The sequence below is a fragment of the Typopeltis vanoorti genome, chromosome 5 (assembly GCF_054136105.1).
Source record: "Typopeltis vanoorti isolate ZY-2024b chromosome 5, IOZ_Tvanoo_1.0, whole genome shotgun sequence".
Classification (NCBI taxonomy): Eukaryota; Metazoa; Arthropoda; class Arachnida; order Uropygi; family Thelyphonidae; genus Typopeltis; species Typopeltis vanoorti.
The window spans coordinates 51,246,092-51,268,255 of record NC_143553.1 but is presented as its reverse complement, the minus strand read 5'-3'; the positions used below and the strand labels follow the sequence as shown (position 1 = coordinate 51,268,255).

Here is a 22,164-nt window from a genome sequence, read left to right as displayed (position 1 = left end):
ATGATGCAAAATTCCAGTGAGTTCATGTGGCTTTCCATTGGTTATTATTATTATTACATGGGCATCTCCACAGAGTTTGAAGATTCTTCATGGGAGGCTATAAATAGGTATTATTGAAGTCTTGTCTATAGTTGCATCTTAGACTTATACACTGATAAAGCACATGCAGTCACCTCAGGAGCCCATTTTTTAACTACTCCAAGCAAAAAAAATCTAGTCTTAACACTCTTGCTAACTATTTGGATGCCAACCATGCTCAGTTGAGTATTTAGATTCCCAACAACAACTTCTAGGTGATTCCTTGTTCTGCAGTCATGTATTACCAGTTGTGAAATTTTTAACATCTACATGTTAAATATTCTTTAGCATGCTTATAGAAATTGAAATAAAGGATAGTAAAAACAGAATCCTTTCCAAATTTCACAAATCATTCTGCCCAGTTTTCTATCCATATAACAAACTCTTACTCTTGTGGCTGTTCAGAAGAATTCTAATTCATCTGAAGAGTTGTGAGAGTTGCCAAAATATTTGCAGTGAGCAGTGATTTAACACATTCTATATTTTTCTACCAGAATGCTCTCAACACACTGGATCTCTTCTTAACCCCTTAACGCACCATTTAAAAATCAGAAAGTGTCGTTTTTCTGCCAATTTTTTTATTCTTTATTTTCTTTATACACAAAAGAACATTAACAAATCTTGCAAAAAAAGACATTTTTTTGCAAAAAAAAAGGTTAACTAAACTGCATCTATTTTGCTAAACCAAGTTAATTCGGTCAACATCTTGAAAATAATCTTGATAAAAATCTTGAAAATAATAATGTTTTAGTCAAAATTTACCACTGTGTGGTAAATTCTAAAACACGGGATGACACAAAGAGGAATGTCACAGTCAGTACACATATATCTTGTTTCTTTGCGAACCCTTTTATTGTGTTCATTCCTTTTTCTTGAACAGAGGAAACACTGGCAAGTTGGATTTTCTTTCTTTTCTGTTGTTGGTATGAAAGATGGAAAATGTCGTGCAGACAATCTCAACTGCATCTTTATCACTTCTTTAAATGCTTGTAGTTTTATATTTTTTAATGGAGAGTTCGATTACTTTGAGGCGAAAATCAAGTGAATCCATCTTACCGCTAGATTTTTGGTAAAGCACAAAAGCGTTCCACAGTGCCAGGTCTAAGAGATGAAAGAAAATCTTTTTATAATACTTCTTGCCTCTCTTTCTGGGTACAACATACGAAGACAGGTGTTGATCAACACCACCCATGGTATGGTTGTAATCCAACACAAGTTGCGTTTTTTTTATTCTTCCTTTGCGCGTCTCTATATCTACCATTGATGTAGTGTGAATGGTAGAGATAAGGGAGATATCCTTCTTGTCCTTCCATTTCATTACACATACTTTCCCTCTTGGAAAACGAATTACTTCTCCAGTTTTCAATTTTTTATTCTTCAATTCGCTGAGTACTTCTTTTCGTGATACGTGTAATGTTCCATGAACATCAGTCTTATTTTTTATCAATAGATCTGCTAATCCAGGGGAATTATAGAAGTTGTCCATAGTCAAACAATAACCTTTATTCAATAAAGGTTTCATCCAAGTCATCACTACTTGTGAAGACATTGGAAAATTGCTAAAATCTCTGTCCAGAATGGTATTCTTGCCAGTATAGTAAAATTATAGACATCCATTTTGTGATTCACATAATAAGTATGTTTTTATGCCGAATCTGGCCCTTTTGAGAGGAATGTATTGCACCTATCCCAGACGACCTTTATAAAGTAATAAACTTTTGTCAGTAGTCACCAATTTCTCTGGCATAATTGAATTGCCAAATTTTCTATTCAAATCTTCATAAATTGGCCAGATTTTGTTGAGTTTTGGGCAAGGGTGATTTTGCTGGATCAAATTCATCATTATTTGAAAAATGTAGAAATTGTTTTATGGCCTTGAAGTGTTTCCTGCTCATACAATCTGGAAAAAATTGTGTATATAATAATCGATTTTTTTGTCCAATAATGACGGTATTCTGGTTTTCTTACTATACTTTGCAAAAGTACAACAGCCAAAAATACTCTGATTTCATTTGGATTTGTGTCATACCAAGAAGTCTTTTCTTTACCATGGGTACGACTCCTTGCATATCTATTTGTTTCATCCACAACACATTGAATCAATTGATCATCAAAAAAAAAGCTCAAAGAAATTTAGGCAGTTATAATCGCCAACATCAATATTTTTTATACCGGGAGCTTCTGTGAAAGCGAATAGTGGAGGTGGATGAGCTTCTTGTTGTATTGGATACTATTGTCAGGCTAAAGCGAGAGTTTCATCATCAGTACTTTCATCCTCTGAAATAGCATCAACTTCTGAATCACTGCCACTGTATTCTAAAGTTTCATCTTCTGAACTAAATAACCAGTCTTGATCACTATCCATGATAGGGTAATAAATATAATATAAAAATAAATAACAAACAAATGTTATAAAATATAAACGGCCTCGATGTAAACGACACTCTAGTGACCAAATGTGCAATTGCAGAACAAAGAATTGACATTCACAGGTGATGATGCAGCAGGTAATAGTGCACAAAAAATGTGCAAACGCAAACGAAATAGCTGATACACGCCATTGGCAACTTTTCTCGGTTGAAAGGAAATAGACACAAAATTGTCTAGCGTGTATATTCGGTTGTATTTATATGTGAAATCAAAATTCACGGTCACACGTATTAACTCGGGTGCACTGAAAAAATTCAGTTTCTTGGACCCGGGTTAACTCGGTTGAGTGTGTTATCCCTAAATACTCAAGGACTAATAGTCCTTGAGTATTTAGATTCCCAACATTTGTAAATAAGCTCATACAATGCCAAAGTCCATAACTTTACACTTACTAACATTAAACTGATAACCATTCCTATTTGGGTATTTCCTCCAATTTCTATGTAGTTCTAATGCATATGTTTTACAATCCATCATGCAGGTTTATTAAAAAAAAATTATTGGCATCTTTCAATTATAGCCCTAATTTTAACAGTTTTTGTGTGCGATTAGAGCCTCCCTCTCCTTCTTACTTCACCTGCCAAATCCTGTGTTCTGTCCCTTTAGCATCTTGCTATTTATGAAGGTCTAACTCAAAATGACCAAGTCTGATGGCTGCATGTAATGATCCTCTAGCACAAATGTAAATACAGAAAGAATGAATACAAGAAAAATACTGTTCAGTAATGAATTTTGCAGTACTATGTATGATCATCATCAATTGATTATTGAAGTACATTGGAACAAATTCTGTCAGCATCTTTTCCTACTTACCTCTAAAATCTGATTGTACCTTAAGTTTGCCTGAATCATCACCACTATGCCATCCAAACATCGCATATTATATACAAGTTGTGACAATTAAATTCCTGGAAATGCACACTTAAAAACTATATTTGCTTACTGTTAACAAATGTAGGTTTTAAGACTGCTGTCACGATCCCCCTGTGTGGCATTGCACTTAGATGATGCTGCCATTGTTCAAAACGTTTATGGAACTCATCTTCTGGAATGTTTTTTTATTACTGTCACCACATGATGTTGGATGTCAAAAAAATCTGTTTTCTTTCAAGGCATTTTTCAGTTTTAGGAAGAACAACAGCCAACATGAGTAAAGATGCTCTGAAATTTCCTGTCAGCAATGATCTTTTGCAAATTGACCATATTATTCACTACAGTACCTAACAATACTCTCCACTCTCTCTCTCTCAATACACTGGACATCTTCTTAACCAGTTCTGATAAACATACCATAAATGTCAATGTCCAATCAATTTCCCGATGCACCCAACACCAGGCCAACAAAAGAGTATAGTGGGTTGTCTTACTTCAAGTGCAGGTTGTCTTACTTCAAGACAACTTGCAGTTGTCTCACTATGCTTCCATCTCAGTATGGTATTACTGATTGTTGACCTGGGATGGCCCAATTTGTCAATAATTTGCTGAACAGATAGGCAGGCAACATGGCGTCATCCTATCACAATGCTTCTTTCAAACTGTCAGTTCCCTTCTCACAGCCATTTTATTCAGATGCCTTTGCACTGACTTGGGAGCATCATATCCCACCAATTTATACCAGCTACTAACACATGGCCCATTACATTACGAATATACTTTTATCATTATTAACCCTCTCATGCATAAGGGCCTCATATGAGGACACATAAAAATGATGTCCTCATCTGAGGACATCATTTTTAACATATATAGGGCACAAATTTAGCAAAATTAATGAATTCAGGGTAATACTAATACTGTAAGATTAAATGTTACTGTATCATCATTATAATTTTTTATAAATGAATATAAAAATTCATGCATAAGAGGGTTAAGAGAAACCTCCGGGGAGTCAGGGACACATCGTGGGATGCCACATACTACATGCACCAGCTATCATACTTATTCTTGAATTTATTCACACTGCTTGCACTCACAACATCCAATGGCAACCCATTCCAATCACACACCACCCTGTGAGAGAAAAATCTAGCCCTTGCCCCCTCCCCCTTCTTAGCAGCATTCATTCTCAGCTTCCAAGGATTCCCTCTTGTCCTTTCCCCCACCCTCAATAAATTGAAATCCTGTATGACCCTTTCAGAAGTTCGTAAGTCTCAATCATATCACCCCCTCTTTCTCCTGTTTGCAGTGGAATAATCAGTATTCCATAATCCTGATATCATTTTTAACACTCCTTTGAACTCTCTCAAATATATCAGAATCACAACGGAAACCAGGAGACCACACAATAGTCCAAGTGAGGTCTTATCAAGGCCTTGTAAAGAGGCAAAATGACATCCTTATCTTTACATGCGAATGTTCGTTTCAGCATTGCAATTATCTTTTGAGTTGTATTTGCAATTTTGCCACATGGCCCTGAACTTCAACTTCCTATCTACTAACACTCCAAGATTATTAGCCTCATCAGTTTCTTCAAGCATAATCCCACCAATATAATATGACGTTGGATATCTAATCATGCTGAAGTGCTTGATTTTACATTTATTGACATTGAACTGACATCCATTTTCCCATGCCCACAATTCCATCCTATTCAAATCATTCTGCAATTACTACATGTCAACAGCATTCCTGATTATCCTACCTATCTTTGTATCATCAGCAATTAACTGTATGTCACTTGTCAAATCCTTCCCAATATCATTAATGTATAGATTGAATAACAGCAGATCAAGCGCTGATCTTTGTGGTACATCACTGGTTATATTATTAATTTCATAAGAATTTACTTTTTTTTTTTTCCCCACTGTGTTTCAATATTATGAAATTAAATAAGAACAAAGAAATCACCATATTAAAGGCGGACTGTGCAAGGCTAGTGATTTTCTCATTCTGATGGATGTATGTGAAGCATGGTAATAAAATGTAGTACAAAGGTGGTCTGAAAAGTTCTCGGCCTCGACAATAGATGGCATCACTATTGGCAAGATTTTTTTTTCTAAGTTGGTACATCTGTGATAAACATCCATGTGAAATTGCAAGTCATTCTACCAAGTAGTTAGTTTTATATAGCTGTCTGTATCCCTTGAAATGGATAAAATTGAGTATTGTGCAGTTATAAAATTCTTTGTAAAGAAGGTTGAACGGCAAAAGAAATTCATTCGAAGTTCATAAAAGTTTATGGGCACTCTTGTCCTTCATTTTCAACAATTAAGAAATGGACTGCCGAGTTTAAACGTGGCCATACCAGCCTTGAAGATGATCCACGTAAAGGACGTCCAAAAAGTGTAACAACACCAGAAATCATTTATGGAGTGCACGATATGGTATTGGATGACTAGCAAGTCAAAGTGCATGAAATTGCTGAGACTATAGGCATTTCAAAAGAACGTGTAGGATGTATTTTGCATGAAGAATTGCAAAAGGGTGCCGCGTGGCACAAGTGCTTGGAGCATTTTAACAAGACTAAAACTGATTTTGTGCATTGATTTATTACTATGGATGAGACTTGAATTCACCATTACACACCAGAAACCAAACACCAGTCAAAGCAGTGGACAGAAGCCCGTTATTCAGCGCCAAAGAAGACAAAGTCAGTTCCATCAGCAGGAAAGGTCATGGCATCAGTGTTTTGGGATGCCAAAGGCATTTTGTTTATTAATTATCTTGAAAACTTTAAAACAATAACTGGGGAATATTATTCCAATCTTTTATCCAAATTAGATGAAAAAATTCATGAGAAAAGACCCAGTTTGCAGAAGAAAAAAAATCATCTTTCATCAGGACAATGCACCTGCCCACAAAGGTGTTTTGGCAATGGGAAAATTAAGGGATCTGCACTATGAATTGTTGGAACATCCACCCTATTCCCCAGATTTGACTCCCTCTGACTTCTATCTCTTCCTGAAACTAAAACTCTTCCTCGCTGGTCAGTGTTTTTCTTCGAATCAAGAAGTGATTGCAGCTGTAGAGGGGTATTTTGCCGATCTTACTGAGAACCACTGCTGGGATGGGATAATGGTGCTGGAGCATTGCTGGAATAGATGTATTTGTCTTAACGGAGATTATATTGAAAAATAAAAATACTTTTGAAATTATAAATTCTTTTCATTGTTAGGTGGAGTATGTTTTAATGCAATGAATATATTGCTTACAAATCATGCCGTATACATTATTTTTCAGATAGATCTATTGTTTATTCATAATTTTAAAAATTAAGTATATATTTCCCCATTTGTTATATATATGTCCATCTGGCATCATTACACTGCTGGCTGATACTTTCTAATATTTTTTTTTTGACACCAAAATCTAATTTGTCCCCCCCTCTCCTCCTTTCCCACAGCCAACAACACTAAAAGAAATAGTTCACCTCCTCTTAAGATATTATCCTTATTAACAGCTCTCATCTGAATGAATGTAGGTATTGTTTTACTGCTTTTAACAAATTTCTGCCCTTATACACTTGGACAGATCTGCTTGCACTCAGCAGATATAACTAACATTTTTAAATTTCTACAAGATGCTAATTTTTTAACTGTATATAGGTATATTTTAAATTAGTTGCATACAAACTTATAAAACTTTATAAGAATTTTCATATATGTAGATCAAAATATTTTTTCTGGTTTTAACAACATTTATTCATTTTACTATAAAATTTTAACTGTGGACATGGTGCATGATAACCATTGTTGCTTATTGCCAGTGAATAAACATGGACTAATATGACATATAGGAATGTTTATTAATAGAAACATGATAATTAATAACGTAACAGATTTAATTTATGTATATATATTTTTTATTAGTATAAAAGTTTCATTCTAGTATCACGGGCATGTTCAGTATGACTGTCAAATTAAACAAGAACAGAAACCAGTATATTCAACGATGCAATACACAAACTTCATGTACATGATGTAGAGTTTTATGGTCTAATTATATTAAGGTTCTAGTAAAAAGAACTTTAACAAAATGTTCTTTAAAAAAAATGCAATTCTGGAATTTGTGAACTATTTCCCATAAGAGGAATAATTTAAATCCATTGTTTCTCTTTAGATTTGGTCAATGTAGTAAGGTCTCAGCTCTGTGTACATACAGAGCTGAGACCTAGCCACAAGAAAGAACATACTAGTAGCATAGTTATGAAAGTAACTTACGTCTTATATCCTCATATGTTCTTTCTTGTGGTTATATCAGTTGCTTTAATATAGTTTTTGTTCTAGATGTTTTTCAGAACTTTCCAGATCCCCCTCTTATAAACGCTCCCAGAGATTATTACTTTTATGGGGAACCTTAATTTTCTTCCAAAGAACTCGATATCTTGTGGTGATAGCATGCTCTGCATGTTCTGATTGCTTGGCTCATGTAACTTAGCAAAGTCTAAATGTTCATCATAATGCACAGCTGCAGATTTACCTGTGGGGCAATCTATGCTGGCAAGGAATTTGATGTGCTGCATGTTGGGCTAAAAGCAGAAGTATATCTTTAGCTGAGCCTAGAAAAGTAGGTATCTTGTGATAGGACACTTGTTATCCACCAGGTCTAAGTAGTTTGGCTGTAACTTCCGAGACACCTATAATATAGGGAATGGTGACACGACAGATACCTCTTTATTACTATTGCAATGAGAGGCAGATGACAAATTCTATAATTATCTTGTTGGCATACAATTTGGTAAAGCCATTAGTAAGGAAGGTGGACTTCATATGATTTATTTCTTGGGAGAGCAACCGTATACCACTTCAGAGTGTGTGTGTGTGTGTGTGTGCACGTGCACTCATGTGCTCGATGTACTAGTCTTAATGGTATCAGTTTTTGACAATTATGATGGTGTGAAAGAGGACGAATGTTAAGTTCAGTATGTGTTTTCTTTCTGAATACTGAGAAATGAAAACTACTCTAGTTGATGATATAATAGGAGATTTAAAAAAGCAATCCAGTTGTTCTCTTCTAACTCAAGAGCGAACTGATTATTCATCAATAAGATCAGCACTTTTCACCATCACATCTAATTCACTCTTGACCATCATGTACCCCAGGTCACCTTAAATCTAGCAGATTCACACTACCATATACCACTTTTTGATACCTGTCTGTTAACCCACTTATCCAAGAGTTTGTAATCCAAATCCATATTATCAAAAGTTTATGCAGTAGCCTTTCGTGTGGTATCCTATCAAATGCCTTAGCAAAATCCAACAGTAACAAAGTGTATCCATTCCCTTTATCCAACTCGGTTGTAACATTGTTATAAAATATGAGAAAAATTGCTAAAATATAATCTTCTGTTAGTAAACCCATGCTGTACCTTGCTGAATATAGCTTGTCTGTATATGTATTTCTGTATGCAAAATGCCAGCTGCATGGAAGGCCTCAACTCAGAGATCGAATTTTTCCCTGGACTTTTTGCAGTGGATAAGATGCGACAATTGTTTTATGTTTGCATCCAAAAACGTTAAAGATTTATGAAATGTTAGATCGAATGATAAAAAAGATTGCATTATTGAATGCGAAAAATGCGATGAAAGGTTAGGACATTCCAAAAATGAGAACAATGTTACCAGGAATAATCAGAAAATGGATGGAAGTGCTTGTGGAAATAGTAATAATAGAAGTGACATGGAAGAACTTAGTTAGGCAAGAGTTAATGAAGAGTCAGGTTAAATATATGGAGGAAGAAATTGAACATTTAAAAAAGAGCATAACAGATGTAAATCACAAGGAGGTTAATAAGAAGAAACAAGTATCTAAAGATGATCAGGTTGCTTTATATGGCGACTCAGTCATTAAAGGTGTGATAAAAAATAGGTGCACAAGATATATTTTACAGGTGGTGCAATAAAACGAATATCAGATGCTTTGCATAGATGGAAGAAGGAACGGGCATCAGAATTAGTAGTGGGCACAAACAACTGGGATAGCGAGACAAAGAATGTGGAAAGGGATTTGAAGAAGTTGTTGCAGGAAGTGAAGGATAATAGTGGCATTGGAAAAGTGGTTAGTTTAGTGGTTAGTTTGTTGCCCAGATATGAGTGTAGTCAACTGAGGAGAGCAGTGATACTGAATAGCAAGATTGCTGAATTATATGTTAGGCAGGAGTGTTCAATTTGTGAATGTATGGAATGAATTCAAAGCTGATGGAATGGGTTCGGTGTTGGTCATTTGGAGTAGTAGTTGTTGTTTACTAAGAGTACACAGGGCTCATACAAAATTAATAATGCTAAGGGTCTCAGAGAGAGGTTGAGAAGCTGGTTGTGGAAGGATGGGAAGAGGATGGATAAAAAGGTGAGGAAGTGATTATAGCAGAGCAAAGTGATGCAGTGCAAAACGGTGGGGGATGATAAGAATTATGAGTGAAAATCAGGGAAATGGGGAAGTTCAGAATGAAGAGAGAAGTGCACTATAGCAGAGAGAGAGAGTAAAGAGTGATTGTGTTGATGGGATGGCTTCAAAGAGTGGAGAATTGTTATGCTTATATACTAATGTACAGAGTATCAGAAATAAAGGGCTGAGTTTGTAGCATTGATTGAATCAGTATGCCCAAGATAAGTGAAACTTGGTTGACTGAGGATGATATTGTCAGGACTTGAAATGGTAGGATATAGAATTTTCCAAAAGGATAGGAAGATGAAGAGAGGAGGGGGGGGGGGCATTGTTAATGGTAGCAGAGAAATTGTGTCCTTTGAGTCGAAGTGGAAAATAGTAGTAGTACATGTGAAGATTTTGAAACTGATGTGAAGTTGAGATCAATAGAATAGTATATCTAATAGGATCTGTTATAGGCCAAGGAACGTGAAGAGTATTGATTGTGAAATGTTTAGACAAATTAGTTGGGCAAGTATCGGGTCATCCCAAAGATAATGCCATTTTTTATACTGTACTTGTTCAAACGTGTCTCAGCTTGTCTAAACATGAATTTTTAAAGCTTTATAAGTACTGCTAAGTGAGGTGGTCTCATTCTAAGGAATTCCATCTTGCAAGAACATTATACATAAGTTATTGTTTAAATAACTCTTTATTACTATGGAGGTCACTGAAGAGCATATTAGGCACATCATGCTTTGAGTTCAAAAAAAGGTAACAATGCTGCTAACACTATAAAAAAATATGCAAGTGTTTACAGCAATAATATTTTGATTGTGCGAAAGTGCCAGCAATAGTTTTCCAAAAATTTCGACAAGGGGACTTAGCTTGAAAGACTCTCTCGTTCTGGGTATTGTCTCTCTCTCGATAATGATATACTGGAAGCCACTATTGCAAGAAATTCCAATGCATCTGTTGAAGATTTAGCAGAAGATCGTAAATCATCATCCATCTGTCACTATTTGCAAGAACTTGTAATAGTGTCTAAGCTCGGCAAGTGGGTTCCTCCCAAACTGATGAACAACAATCGAAGAGAGTGCATCAACAACTGCTGTTCATTCTTGAGAGGTTCAATCTCTGTTTTTGAGATGAAAAGTGGATGCTTTACAAGAATGTTAAGTGCTGAAGGCAGTGGGTTCATTCAGGGGAACAGGCTAAACCTTAGCCAAAACAAGATCTTCAACCTCAGAAGATTTTGTTAAATGCTTGGTGAGATATGGCTGATATTACACACTTTGAACTCCTGCCATAAAACCAAACAATCACAGCTGAAGTATACTGTAAACAACTTGATCTATTGAATGAAAATGAAAGAAAAGAGGTGTTCTCTGGTCAATCAAAAGGGTGTTGTTTTTGACTGTAATAACGCACATCCTCATAGTGCAAGAATCACCTGTACCAAGATTGAGGAACTTGGCTGGGAAAAGTGTCCACATCCTCTGTATTCTTCTGATCTTGCACTTTCAGATTATTACCACTTATTTCAAAGTTTGCAACATTTCATTAATAAAAACAGTACAATACATTAGAGGCACTGAAATTGAGCCCATGCAACTTCTTTGCCTCCAAACCTCCTGAATTCTATAGAAATGGTATTATGAAGCTTTCACAATGTTGGAAGAGAGTTATTGATTCAAATGGAGAATATATGCTTAATTAAATTCGCAAGCGATTTATCTTTTATATCCTTTTAAAACTGAGTGCTAAAAACATTACTTTTATGTTGACCTGATAAAAGGAAGATGATTGATCCTAATGGGTGATTTTAATTATAGGAATGTGGATTGGAAAGAAGAGATAGTATATAGTAACAAGGAGAGTGAATTTGCGGAGTTTCTGTAAATAACTTTCTAAAGCAGCATGTGATGGAAGCAACACAAGCTTTATCGGTGTTAGATTTAGTGATATCATCACAGGATGGATGTGAATGAGATATTAGCACTACCACCTGTTAGTGAAAGTGATCATTAAGTATTGGTTTGGAAGGTAGTCAAACAGGAAAAAGTTATCAAGAAGGTCTGCATGTGGAACTATAAGGTGGGTGATTATGAGAAGCTCCATAGTCAACTAGCATCACTACATTGGGTTGATGAATTGTGTAGAAAAGATGTTGACAGCATGGGAAATGATAAGGTAGTATCTAACACAAGCAATACATAACTGGGTACCAAGAGTTAAGCAAATAAATAGAGTAGGAAGTGAGATGGATGAACATGAAATCAAGCAAGCAGTGTTACAAAAGAAGTTGTTATGGAGGAAGTGCAAGACAGTTTGCAGTGAACAGATGCATGAAGGATATAAAGTACTGGCCAGAAAAGTAATAAGCATGGTTAAAAAAGAAAAAAGTAGAATATAGGAGGAGAATGGCCAGTCAGGTCAAAGCTAATCTAAGGAAATTTTTCTGCTATGTGGCAAGCAAGAGAAAAAAAAAATTCTGGTAACTTGACTGGTGAATAGTTATGGTGGCAGAGTAACCATAGCAAATGATATAGTGGAATTATTTAATGAACATGTCATCAGTGTATATCATACTGGTGTGAATGATGCTGTGCAACATATAGAAGGGAGGCAATAATTAGAATTAAAGGTGAAGAAATCACTGAGTATCAAGTGTTGCTTGAGTTAGATGTTAATAAGGCTGTGGAAATGGATGACATATCGCCATGTATTTTTCAACAATGTGCAAAAGAATTAGCCATACCCTTGTCCTGGTTATTTAATGAAAGTCTTATAGTGGGGAAGGTTACTAAGGTGTAGAAAGAAGATAAAATAATACTGCTCCACAAGCGTGGTTTGAGAACAGAAGTTTCCAGTTATATAGACCAATCTGTATATTTTCAGTTGTGATCAAAGTGTTGGAAAATTGGTTAGAAACAGAATACAAGATTGGGTTGATGGAGACATAAGATCTATGATGGTCACCATGGGTTTGTGAAGGATAGGTCTTGTTTTAGCAATCTGCTTATGTTTTATGATAAGGTGATGAATATGTTGGATAAGGGAGAATCATATACAGTGATATTCTTAGATTGCAAAAGCATTTGATAGATTACCACATGATAAGGTGTACAAGCTGCAGAGAATAGGAATAGATAGTATACTGTTTAGATGGATTGGAGATTTGGCTCTCTGAACAATACCAGCAAGTTGTGTATAATGGAGCCATGTCTAAGAAAAGGAAGGTGAGCAGTGGCATGCCTCAGGGTTCTGTTCTTGAGCCCCTACTGTTTAACTTATTTGTTAATGATATTTCATGTGGAGTGACTCGGACTCTTCAAATGTTTGCCAATGATGCAAAGCTAAGTAGAAATATCAGGAGTAAATGCAAGGTGTTACACTTTGGGATGCAGAGATATAGGGCTACATACTATATTGGTGGAGCTGTACTTCAAGAAGTGGATGAGATTCAGAAACTTGGAGTGATTGTAAACAGTGGACTGAAGTTTTGAGAGCACATTGCAAGTGTTGCAAAGACTGCATATCGTTGCTGCTATGATAAAAAGTACATTGACATGTAAGGATAAGGAGGTGGTAGTGGTGCCTCTATATAAGACATTGGTCAGATTACATATGATCTGACCAATGAAGTTGTATAAAGATGTGATGAAGGAGAGTGTGAGAAGTAGATTTTTTATGTGGAGAGTTGTTAGTGTGATGCATTGCCTGAATGTTTTGCAAATGCAGTTAGTGTACTTCAAAGCTCATTATTATAGATGTGTTGCTGGTTTGAGTGAGCCACTCATGAGACTCCATGGAGGTTACCAAAATAATAATTTAAAAACAAGAATATTAGGAATGAACGAGATATGTGTTAGCATTCAGAAGTAGTGTGAACAGAGTGAACCTCAGGTGGTATGATTACTTAAACAGAAATGGTAGGAGAAAGAAAAGATTTAGCAAAACATAAATAAAAATCTAAAGAAGAGCAGAAAATTGCTGAAGTAAAGTTTAAAGTGGTATTATTAAAAGAAGAAAGCATGAAAACATTATACTACAATAGATTAAGTTTCAAGGTAACCCATTAAGCAGCGAACAACATGTAGAAGATAATTGGAAGAATTATTGTTAAGACAAATTTAACTGAAATAGCAACAGAAGTATTAGGGATAAAAAAAAAAAAATCAAGAAGATGGACTCCAGGGTTTAACAAAGAAATAAAAATATTAACAAAAGAAAGAAAAATATCTAAAATATCTACAAATGAAAACAATAGATAATTGGAATGAATATAAAGAAATAAAGTTAATCAGAAAAAAATAGAAAGTGAAAATCAATTTTGGGAATCATATACAAAAGAACTAGAATATGATTTCTATGGTATATAGAAATAAATGTGGAGATTAATTAATGCACAAAAGAAAGAAGAAGCAGAATATAGCCCAGTATTAAAAGTAGAAATAGAGGAATTTCTGGCCTATCATCTCATTTCTCCACAACTAACCATGTCATCGAGTGGGACAAAAGCTGTTCCCCTTACTCAGAGGAAGATTACCACAGTCGCCCGTTCTATCGTGAACCTTAACAGAAATCAAGGCCTAATACTCCCAGAGATATGGAAAACCCTAATCAGAACCTTAAAAACGGAAGAAATGAACTTTAATACAAACTACAGAAAGTTCCTCAGCAACAGCTAGCTGATCTTGTACACGCGATACGTGTTTCACTCACGTTCGATACTATTTATTTGTAATTATTCTAGTCAGTTTTTATTCTTGTCGGTTTGCGGTTACACATAATTGTGAGAGTGTTTAAACCTATATGTAAGTGCCCTGAAGAAGCCAACAGATAAGTGTGGCGAAACTAGTTGGTTCAGTTAATTAATAAAATTGATCAACACTTGATCGGTTAACCAAATATTATTATTTACTAATTTATGATCAAGAAAACAACCTTCATGTAGAAATAGAGGAATTGGAAAATTATTTTAATAATCTTTATAACCAAATAGTTGAAATAAAAATAGAACTACGTAAACAAACAAAACAAGAAGAACAGAAATAAATACAACAGAAACAAAGATTGAAATAACAGAAATTGAAAATGCAATTAAAAAATTGAAATAGCAGAAAAGCTGTGGGTTCGAATCCTGCCGTGGGCATGGATGCTTATCTGTGAAAATTGTGGTGGTGGTGGTCAGCAGTAGATGGCGCTAGTATAGATGAAGGTAGTTGTTGTTAGTGGAGTTGTGGAGACAGAGAGCTGTAGAGCAGGTTGCCCTCCCTCGATGAGTCTTGGGGCTCCCTGGAGATGTTGTTAATAATAATGGAAATTGAAAATGCAATTAAAAAATTGAAAAAAAGGAAATCACCAGGTCTAGATAATATCAATAATGAATTATTAAAAAATGGTAAAGAAATTATAATTCAGAGTTTAAATATACATCATCATCAAATTCCTGCCATGTACTCTCAAGGGGTGTACAGGATATGACAGTACTACATGAAAAAATTACATCATTACTAACTTCCTATCTACAATTTTCCTCCAAATCAGTCTGTTACTTGTCAAGACTCCAACATTATCAGATCTTATATTTCTACGTCTAAGGCACTTTGTACCGTATCAGTCCACCTATATCATGGTCTTCCTCTGAGTCGTTTTCCTGCCAACCTGGCAGAGAACACTTGTTTTGCTAATCTTTCCTCTCCCATTCTATTTAAGTGACCATACCACCTGAGATTAGCTCTGCTAATGCATTCCTGGATGCTGACAATGTCAAGTTCTTTCCTAATATCCTCATTTTTAATATGATATTGCCATTAATGCCATCTGTTCACACCTCTAATCTTTCTCAGGACTCTCATATCTGCGGTCTCTAGTCTTTGGTCAAGTGTTTTACTTCTGACCCAGCTCTCAGATCCATAAGTTAAAACTGGTTTGAACACTGTCTTGTATACAGCTAATTTAGTGTTCCGACTAATTTCTCTCTTATTCCATATGAATTTATTCAATTGACTTCCCACCATACCAGCTTTGCTGATTCTGTTGTCTATTTCTATATTTAATTTACCATCTTCAGTAAAAATCGTGCCTAAGTAGCTGAAATGTTTTACTTGTTCCACAGGTTCTCCATTCACAACACAGTTGACATTTTCAATGATTCTGCCTATTTTCATTGTCTTTGTCTTTTTATTGCTGACCTTCATACCATATCTATTACAACAGCTATTCAATTTAGTCAGAGAATCTTGCAGACTTGTAGCGGATTTATTTAGAAGTATAACATCATCCGCATAAAGCAAAGAGCTGACATTAACATCTCCAATTTTGATATCAGGTTTAATACCACTTTCCTTCATAATGTGATCCATATAGATAATGAATAACAAAGGGCATAATGTACATCCTTGTCTCACACCAGATTTAATATTAAACCAATCGACAAAGCTTAAATACAGATCTTTGTTATATTGCCATGCTTTCTCGACTATTTGTCGTAAAGTGAAGATCTGATCCTGACAGCCTCTGTTTGGCCTGAATCCAGCTTGTTCTTCACCAAGCTTTTCTTCCACAATTCTTCTCAACCGTTTCTCAAGTATACTTGCATAGATCTTGCCAGGAACACTCAATAGGGAAATACCTCTGTAATTCTCACATTCAGTTTTATTTCCCTTTTTATATATGGGTACTATGAGAGCTCTACTCCAATCATCGGGAATTCGTCCCTCTGTCCAGGCTTTTTGAACTGTGCAGTGCAGCCACTGTAAGACTTTTATACCACCATACTTCAGCATTTCTGGTCAAATGTCATCTACTCCTGCTGCCTTTCCACATTTCAAGCCTTTGATGGCTTTTTCTACTTCAAGTATGGATATGTATTCCTGACTGCATGCCTGGTCAGTGTTTTTTATCACTGTGCTGTCATCAATGCTTGTTTCATTTAGCAGTTTTTCGAAGTAATTACTCCATACTTCAAGGATATCTTTTTCTCCTGTTTTCATGTCACCTTTATCATCTCTAACTCCTTTTACCACTCTTTCCTCCCTTCCTAAGTTTCTTCAACAACCTCCAGAATATTTTGCCACCATCTTGATATTTATTTTCTATATTCTTGCCAAAGTCCTCCCATGACTTTTGTTTAGCTAGTTTTACACACTGTTTAGCTTTCTTACATTTGTCTCTGTATTCTGTAAGAGTAAAAGCTGACTTCTTCGCCAGGAACTTTTGATATGCTTTCTTCTTTTCCTTCACTGCCTCTTTAACTTCCTGTGTCCACCAGGGAGTTCTGATTTTTTTATCCTTGCACACAACCTCACCACATGCCTCTCTGGCAGAATCAATCAATGTTTTCTTCAGAGTTTGCCACTGAATCTCCAAGGTTTGATTCCTGTTCTCAAACTCTTTCATTTTCTTTTCAATAATCTTTCTGTATTTTAGCCTACAGTTCACATCTGAAAGCTGCTCAACTTTTATTCGCTTTAAAACTTTCTTACATGTTATTCTTTTCAATATGAAATTCAATTTTATCCTGTTCAAGACTAAATAGTGATCACTTCCAATTTCAAATCCTCTATACACTCTGGTGTCCTGCACCAGGGAGAAACACATCACTATCAACAATAACATAGTCAATGAGACTTTTCTTATTCCTAGCCTCTTCTCTCCATGTGAATTTGTGCACATTTTTCTCTTGGAATATAGTGTTAGTAATAACCAGTCCATGTCCTGAGCAGAAATCCAACTGATATTTGCCATTATTATTAGCTTTGCTCTTTTCTCCAAATTTTCCCAAAATATTTTTGTATGTCTCACAATCATTTCCTACTCTTCTATTTAGATCCCCAATAAGGACCAACTTTCCCTTTTTCATTGTGTCAGTTGCTTTTTCTAAAGCTTCAAAAAATTCCTCCACTTCTACCTTAGTAGAACCTTCTGTGGGACCATAGGCACAGATAAGTCTCTTTGTCCAGTTCCCCATTCTCATATTTGCCCACATTACTCTACTTGAGACTGACTGCCATTCAAGAAGATTAGCCTCGTATTTTGTGTTGAATATTATGGCTACTCCTTCTTTTCCTTGATTGTCATTGCCTGAATATAACATTTTGTATTTATTGCTCAGAAAGATCTCACCAGTTTTGGTCTTTTTTGTTTCAGTCACCCCTATTATGTCGATCTGGTACTTATCTAATTCCTCAGCTAGCTCCATTTCTTTGCCATTCAGGCTTCTTATGTTGATAGTACCGATCTTTAACTCTGGTGATGTTGAGTTGGGGTTTGTTTTCAGATTTGTTCCAGTAGCTGACTTTTCGCTGTTCACCCTTCTTCCCTGGCGAAAACAACTGGGGCCTTGTTTAACTGGGCGACGCCCCAGCCGGCATGAAATTTTGTCATGTTGTACCATCCTTTTTTTATTTTGGTTTAACCAATAAGAATACAATTTGGTCGGCTAAATCCCAAATTGCCAGCCCATCCTCGTTCGTTCAGTATCAAAGTAGATAACCAACAGGGTGCACCACGAGAAGGTGAGGATTGGACATTAGGTCAGAAGCCCTGGTCGGTTCTCCGCATTCCTTTAAAGGCTATGTGGAGGTCTCTTCTCAGTTATACAGCTTTGACCCTTACAACCAAATAATAAATACAAAAAATAATCCAGTAGAATGGAAAAAAAGTATAATAATACCAATATTTAAAAAAGGAGATAAAAAAGCAGAAAATTATAGAGGGGTAAATTTATTTTAATAAATTTATCCCTCTATATTTCATTAAAAATACTAACAAGAATTCTAAATAATAAAATAACAAAGGAAATTAATCTACTAGATGAACAACAAGGTTTCATAAAAGATAGATCATGTACAGATGCAATATTATAATCAGACAATAGATAGAGAAAACAATAGAATACAATAAGAAATTATTTATATGCTTTATAGATCTGGAAAAAGCATTTGACAGAATATTAATTCAAAATGTAATAAAAATATTGCAGAGAAGAAAAGTATCAGAAAACATAATATAGATAATTAAAGAAATATATGATAATAATAGCTGTATAATAAAAAAACACAAGGAAAAATAAGTAAAGAGATACAACTTAGTAATGGCATTAGACAAGGAGATTCAATGGGTGAAATAACACAAAAAGTTAATAAAATACAGGAGAGGAAATAAACAATAGACTAATAAGAATCATATATTATGCAGATGATGTACTATTAATTGCAGAAAATGAAACTCAGTTACAAATATTACTACATGCATATAATGAAGTAGCAAAATTATATAATATGAAGATAACTAAAACAAAATGTGACAATATCACAAGAACCACAAAAATGCAAATTAGAATTGGAAGGTACTATTATCTAACAAATAACAAATTATTTAGGTATATAACTGAACTGGAAAGGAAGGCCACATCTAGAAGTCAGAGAACAAGTTGCGAAAGCTGCAAGAATATCAGGATGTTTAAATAAAACAATATGGAAAAATAAACATTTTAGAGTAGAGACAAAAACCAGAATTTATAAAGCAGTAATCTGGCCTATTATGACATATAATGCGGAAACAAGACGAGACACTAAGAAAACAAGACAAATGTTAAACACAGGTGAAATGAATATATTAAGAAAAATAGTAAATAAAACTAAACTAGATAAAATAAAAAATACAGATATAAGAAAACAATGTGAAATACAAGCAATAAATGGTCGTATCAACCCGAAGAATAAAATGGATTGACCATGTGGAGAGAAGAAGTGAAGATAGAATAATAAAACAAGTCTATAGTTGGAAACCAAAGAATAAGAGAAGAGACCTAGAAAAAGACTAAAAGATACCATTAAAGAAGATGAAGTCTTGGTCACAACAGTTATCACATCTAATGCAGAAAGAAGAAAAAAAAAAGTGGCAGGAGGTTATTGATGGCAGAAGGATTGGCAGGAAGAAAACATAAAGAACACAAAACGATGGGAAAAACATCAAATGCAAACTATAACGGGAAACATAAAACAAGACCAGAGGAGTGTGAAATTGTAAAAATGAAAAGTGAATTAATCAATCACACTGATGCTTAGTGGAATATGCACACAGCTACAGATAATAAATACCAACTAAATTTATTTAGTTAATAAATTATTTTACCTGTCACCTAAGTAACTTCATGAGCACAAACACTCAGTATGTGCAAGTAGGCACACACTGGTAAGAAATCAAACACAGACTGAGTATGAATGGTGTGATCCTACAGTCCTAATTGGTGTCCTCTACAGGTGTGATGATGGAAACCAGCTGAAGGTCTCATGATGACAGTCTTCCAAATTTGTTGCAATTTGGCGTATGTTATAATGCCAAAGCAGATTCTGGGAAAAGTCTCTCAGATTTGTAATTGCTCCTATATAAGAGGGAGATTTTTTCTGCTGAATCCAGTGATCCATATCTAGGATGGTCTGCTACTCCAGAACAGCTGTTTTATAGGTAATGGACATAGTTCTTGTCTTCTGCCAGGTGGATATTTGCTGGTCTTAATGTTTGTCTAAAGTATGATATTTTGCTGGAGTATGGGATCCAGTAGACTGTAAAGGTGACTTAGTAGATGTTAGAAGTTTATTTTGTACTTGGTTGGACTATAATAAATTTAGTTTAATCCTTTATCCAAGTGTAAGCAAACAAAGTTTGCACCTGAAAATATCTTCAGGACTGAGGTAAGGTGGTGCAACTTGCAGCAAAGGGGGACCAAGCTCTCATCACTCCTTGTCTCAGTATCTCCCATAATGCAAAGCACATCTCCTTGCGGACATGTATTATTATTCTATTACTTTGGATTAAGAGTTGGAAGTTTACCTCAGTCCTGAAGATATTTTCAGGTGCAAACTTTGTTTGCTTAGACTTGGATAAAGGATTAAACTAAATTTATTATAGTCTAACCAAGTATAAAATAAACTTCCAACATCTTTCTCTTAATCCAGAGTAATAGAATAATAAGGTGGTACACCTGTTGGCAACTTGTATAGGTAAATATGAGCTCTCCTATTGCTTCTGCCTTAGTATCACCACTTCTGGGTCTGCCTCCCGCTGACGAGACCTCAATAAAGGTCGGAACTGGTCTGGGTAGTGGCCCTTACCTTAATGCATAGCATTATACATGTCAGCAATTGCATTATGGGAGATACTGAGACAAGGAGTGATGAGAGCTTAGTCCACCTTGCTGCGAGTTGCCCAAGTGTTGTTACCACCTTACCTCAGTCCTGAAGATATTTTCAGGTGCAAACTTTGTTGGCTTACACTTGGATAAAGGATTAAACTAAATGTATTATGTGACTGATTAGACCTTTTGGTGAACAGATAATGATAGCTAGTTTCTGGTGTGGCTTGACGGAGGTCTATATGTATACTTTTTTATTAGCTCGTGAAATTTTTTCTGAAGTCATCCAGATATATGGAATGGCAATGGATTTTTTTATTCATAATTTAGGGGAAAGAGGAGTTTGGGGGATGAGCAAAGAGTTTTGTTGATTTTGTGAGTATGGGCAGGTGGAGGGAAACCATTGGCTAAAAAGTGTCCCAAATGTGATTGATTTCCATAGACTGACTGTTCAGTCTATGGAAATCTGTGATGGTTCTAACATAATTTCCTAAGGTTTTGAGGATACCATATTACTTAGAGGGGTGGTGATGTGAAAGATGATGGATGTACCTTCCAGTGTAGATAAGAGTCCTGTAAATAAGGAAGGATAAGGATCCATCGGGCAGTCAGGTGACAAGAGCATCAAGGAAGGGTAGACAGTTATTGTTTTCTTTTTCAGTTGTGAAATGGATCCTCAGGAGTGCAGACTGTTGAGATGTGTTAAAAATTTCCAACATATCACTGCCATGTGACCAAATGGAGAATACATCGTCCACATAGTGTAGCCATACTATGGGTTTGAGAGTGGCAGAGTTTAGGGCCATGTTTTCAAATGTTCCATGGAAAGATTGGTGAGTAGGTTGAGAGAGGGAGCACATGGCCATGCCTTCAGTCGGTTTGTATATTTTTCCTTGCCAATTAAAATAGCCAAAGTTAATTGTAAAATTGAATAAGGCTGTTATGTCAGGGGACCAAAAAAAAAAAAATAGTCTTTAGTAGTTCTGAAGTTTCTTTTAAGGATACATTAGTGAAAAGGTATGCTATGTCAGAATTGATCATTATGTCTCAGTATCTTTGAGGACCACATCCAACACGTAAGATTTGAAGTACATAGAATTTTTAACATGAGAGGAAATGTGGCCTGTAATGAGAGAGAGAACTTTTGAGTTAAGTGTTAGTAGTAAAACCAATACTATCCAGTATAGGCAGGTCTACGGTGTGTG

General features: G+C 35.4%; 1 protein-coding gene across 2 annotated transcripts in view; it reads left to right on the top strand.

Moving 5' to 3' along the window:
• Ciao1 (cytosolic iron-sulfur assembly component 1) overlaps window positions 1-22,164 on the top strand; it is a 102,740-nt gene that overhangs the window by 37,319 nt on the left and 43,257 nt on the right. The window lies entirely within an intron of this gene.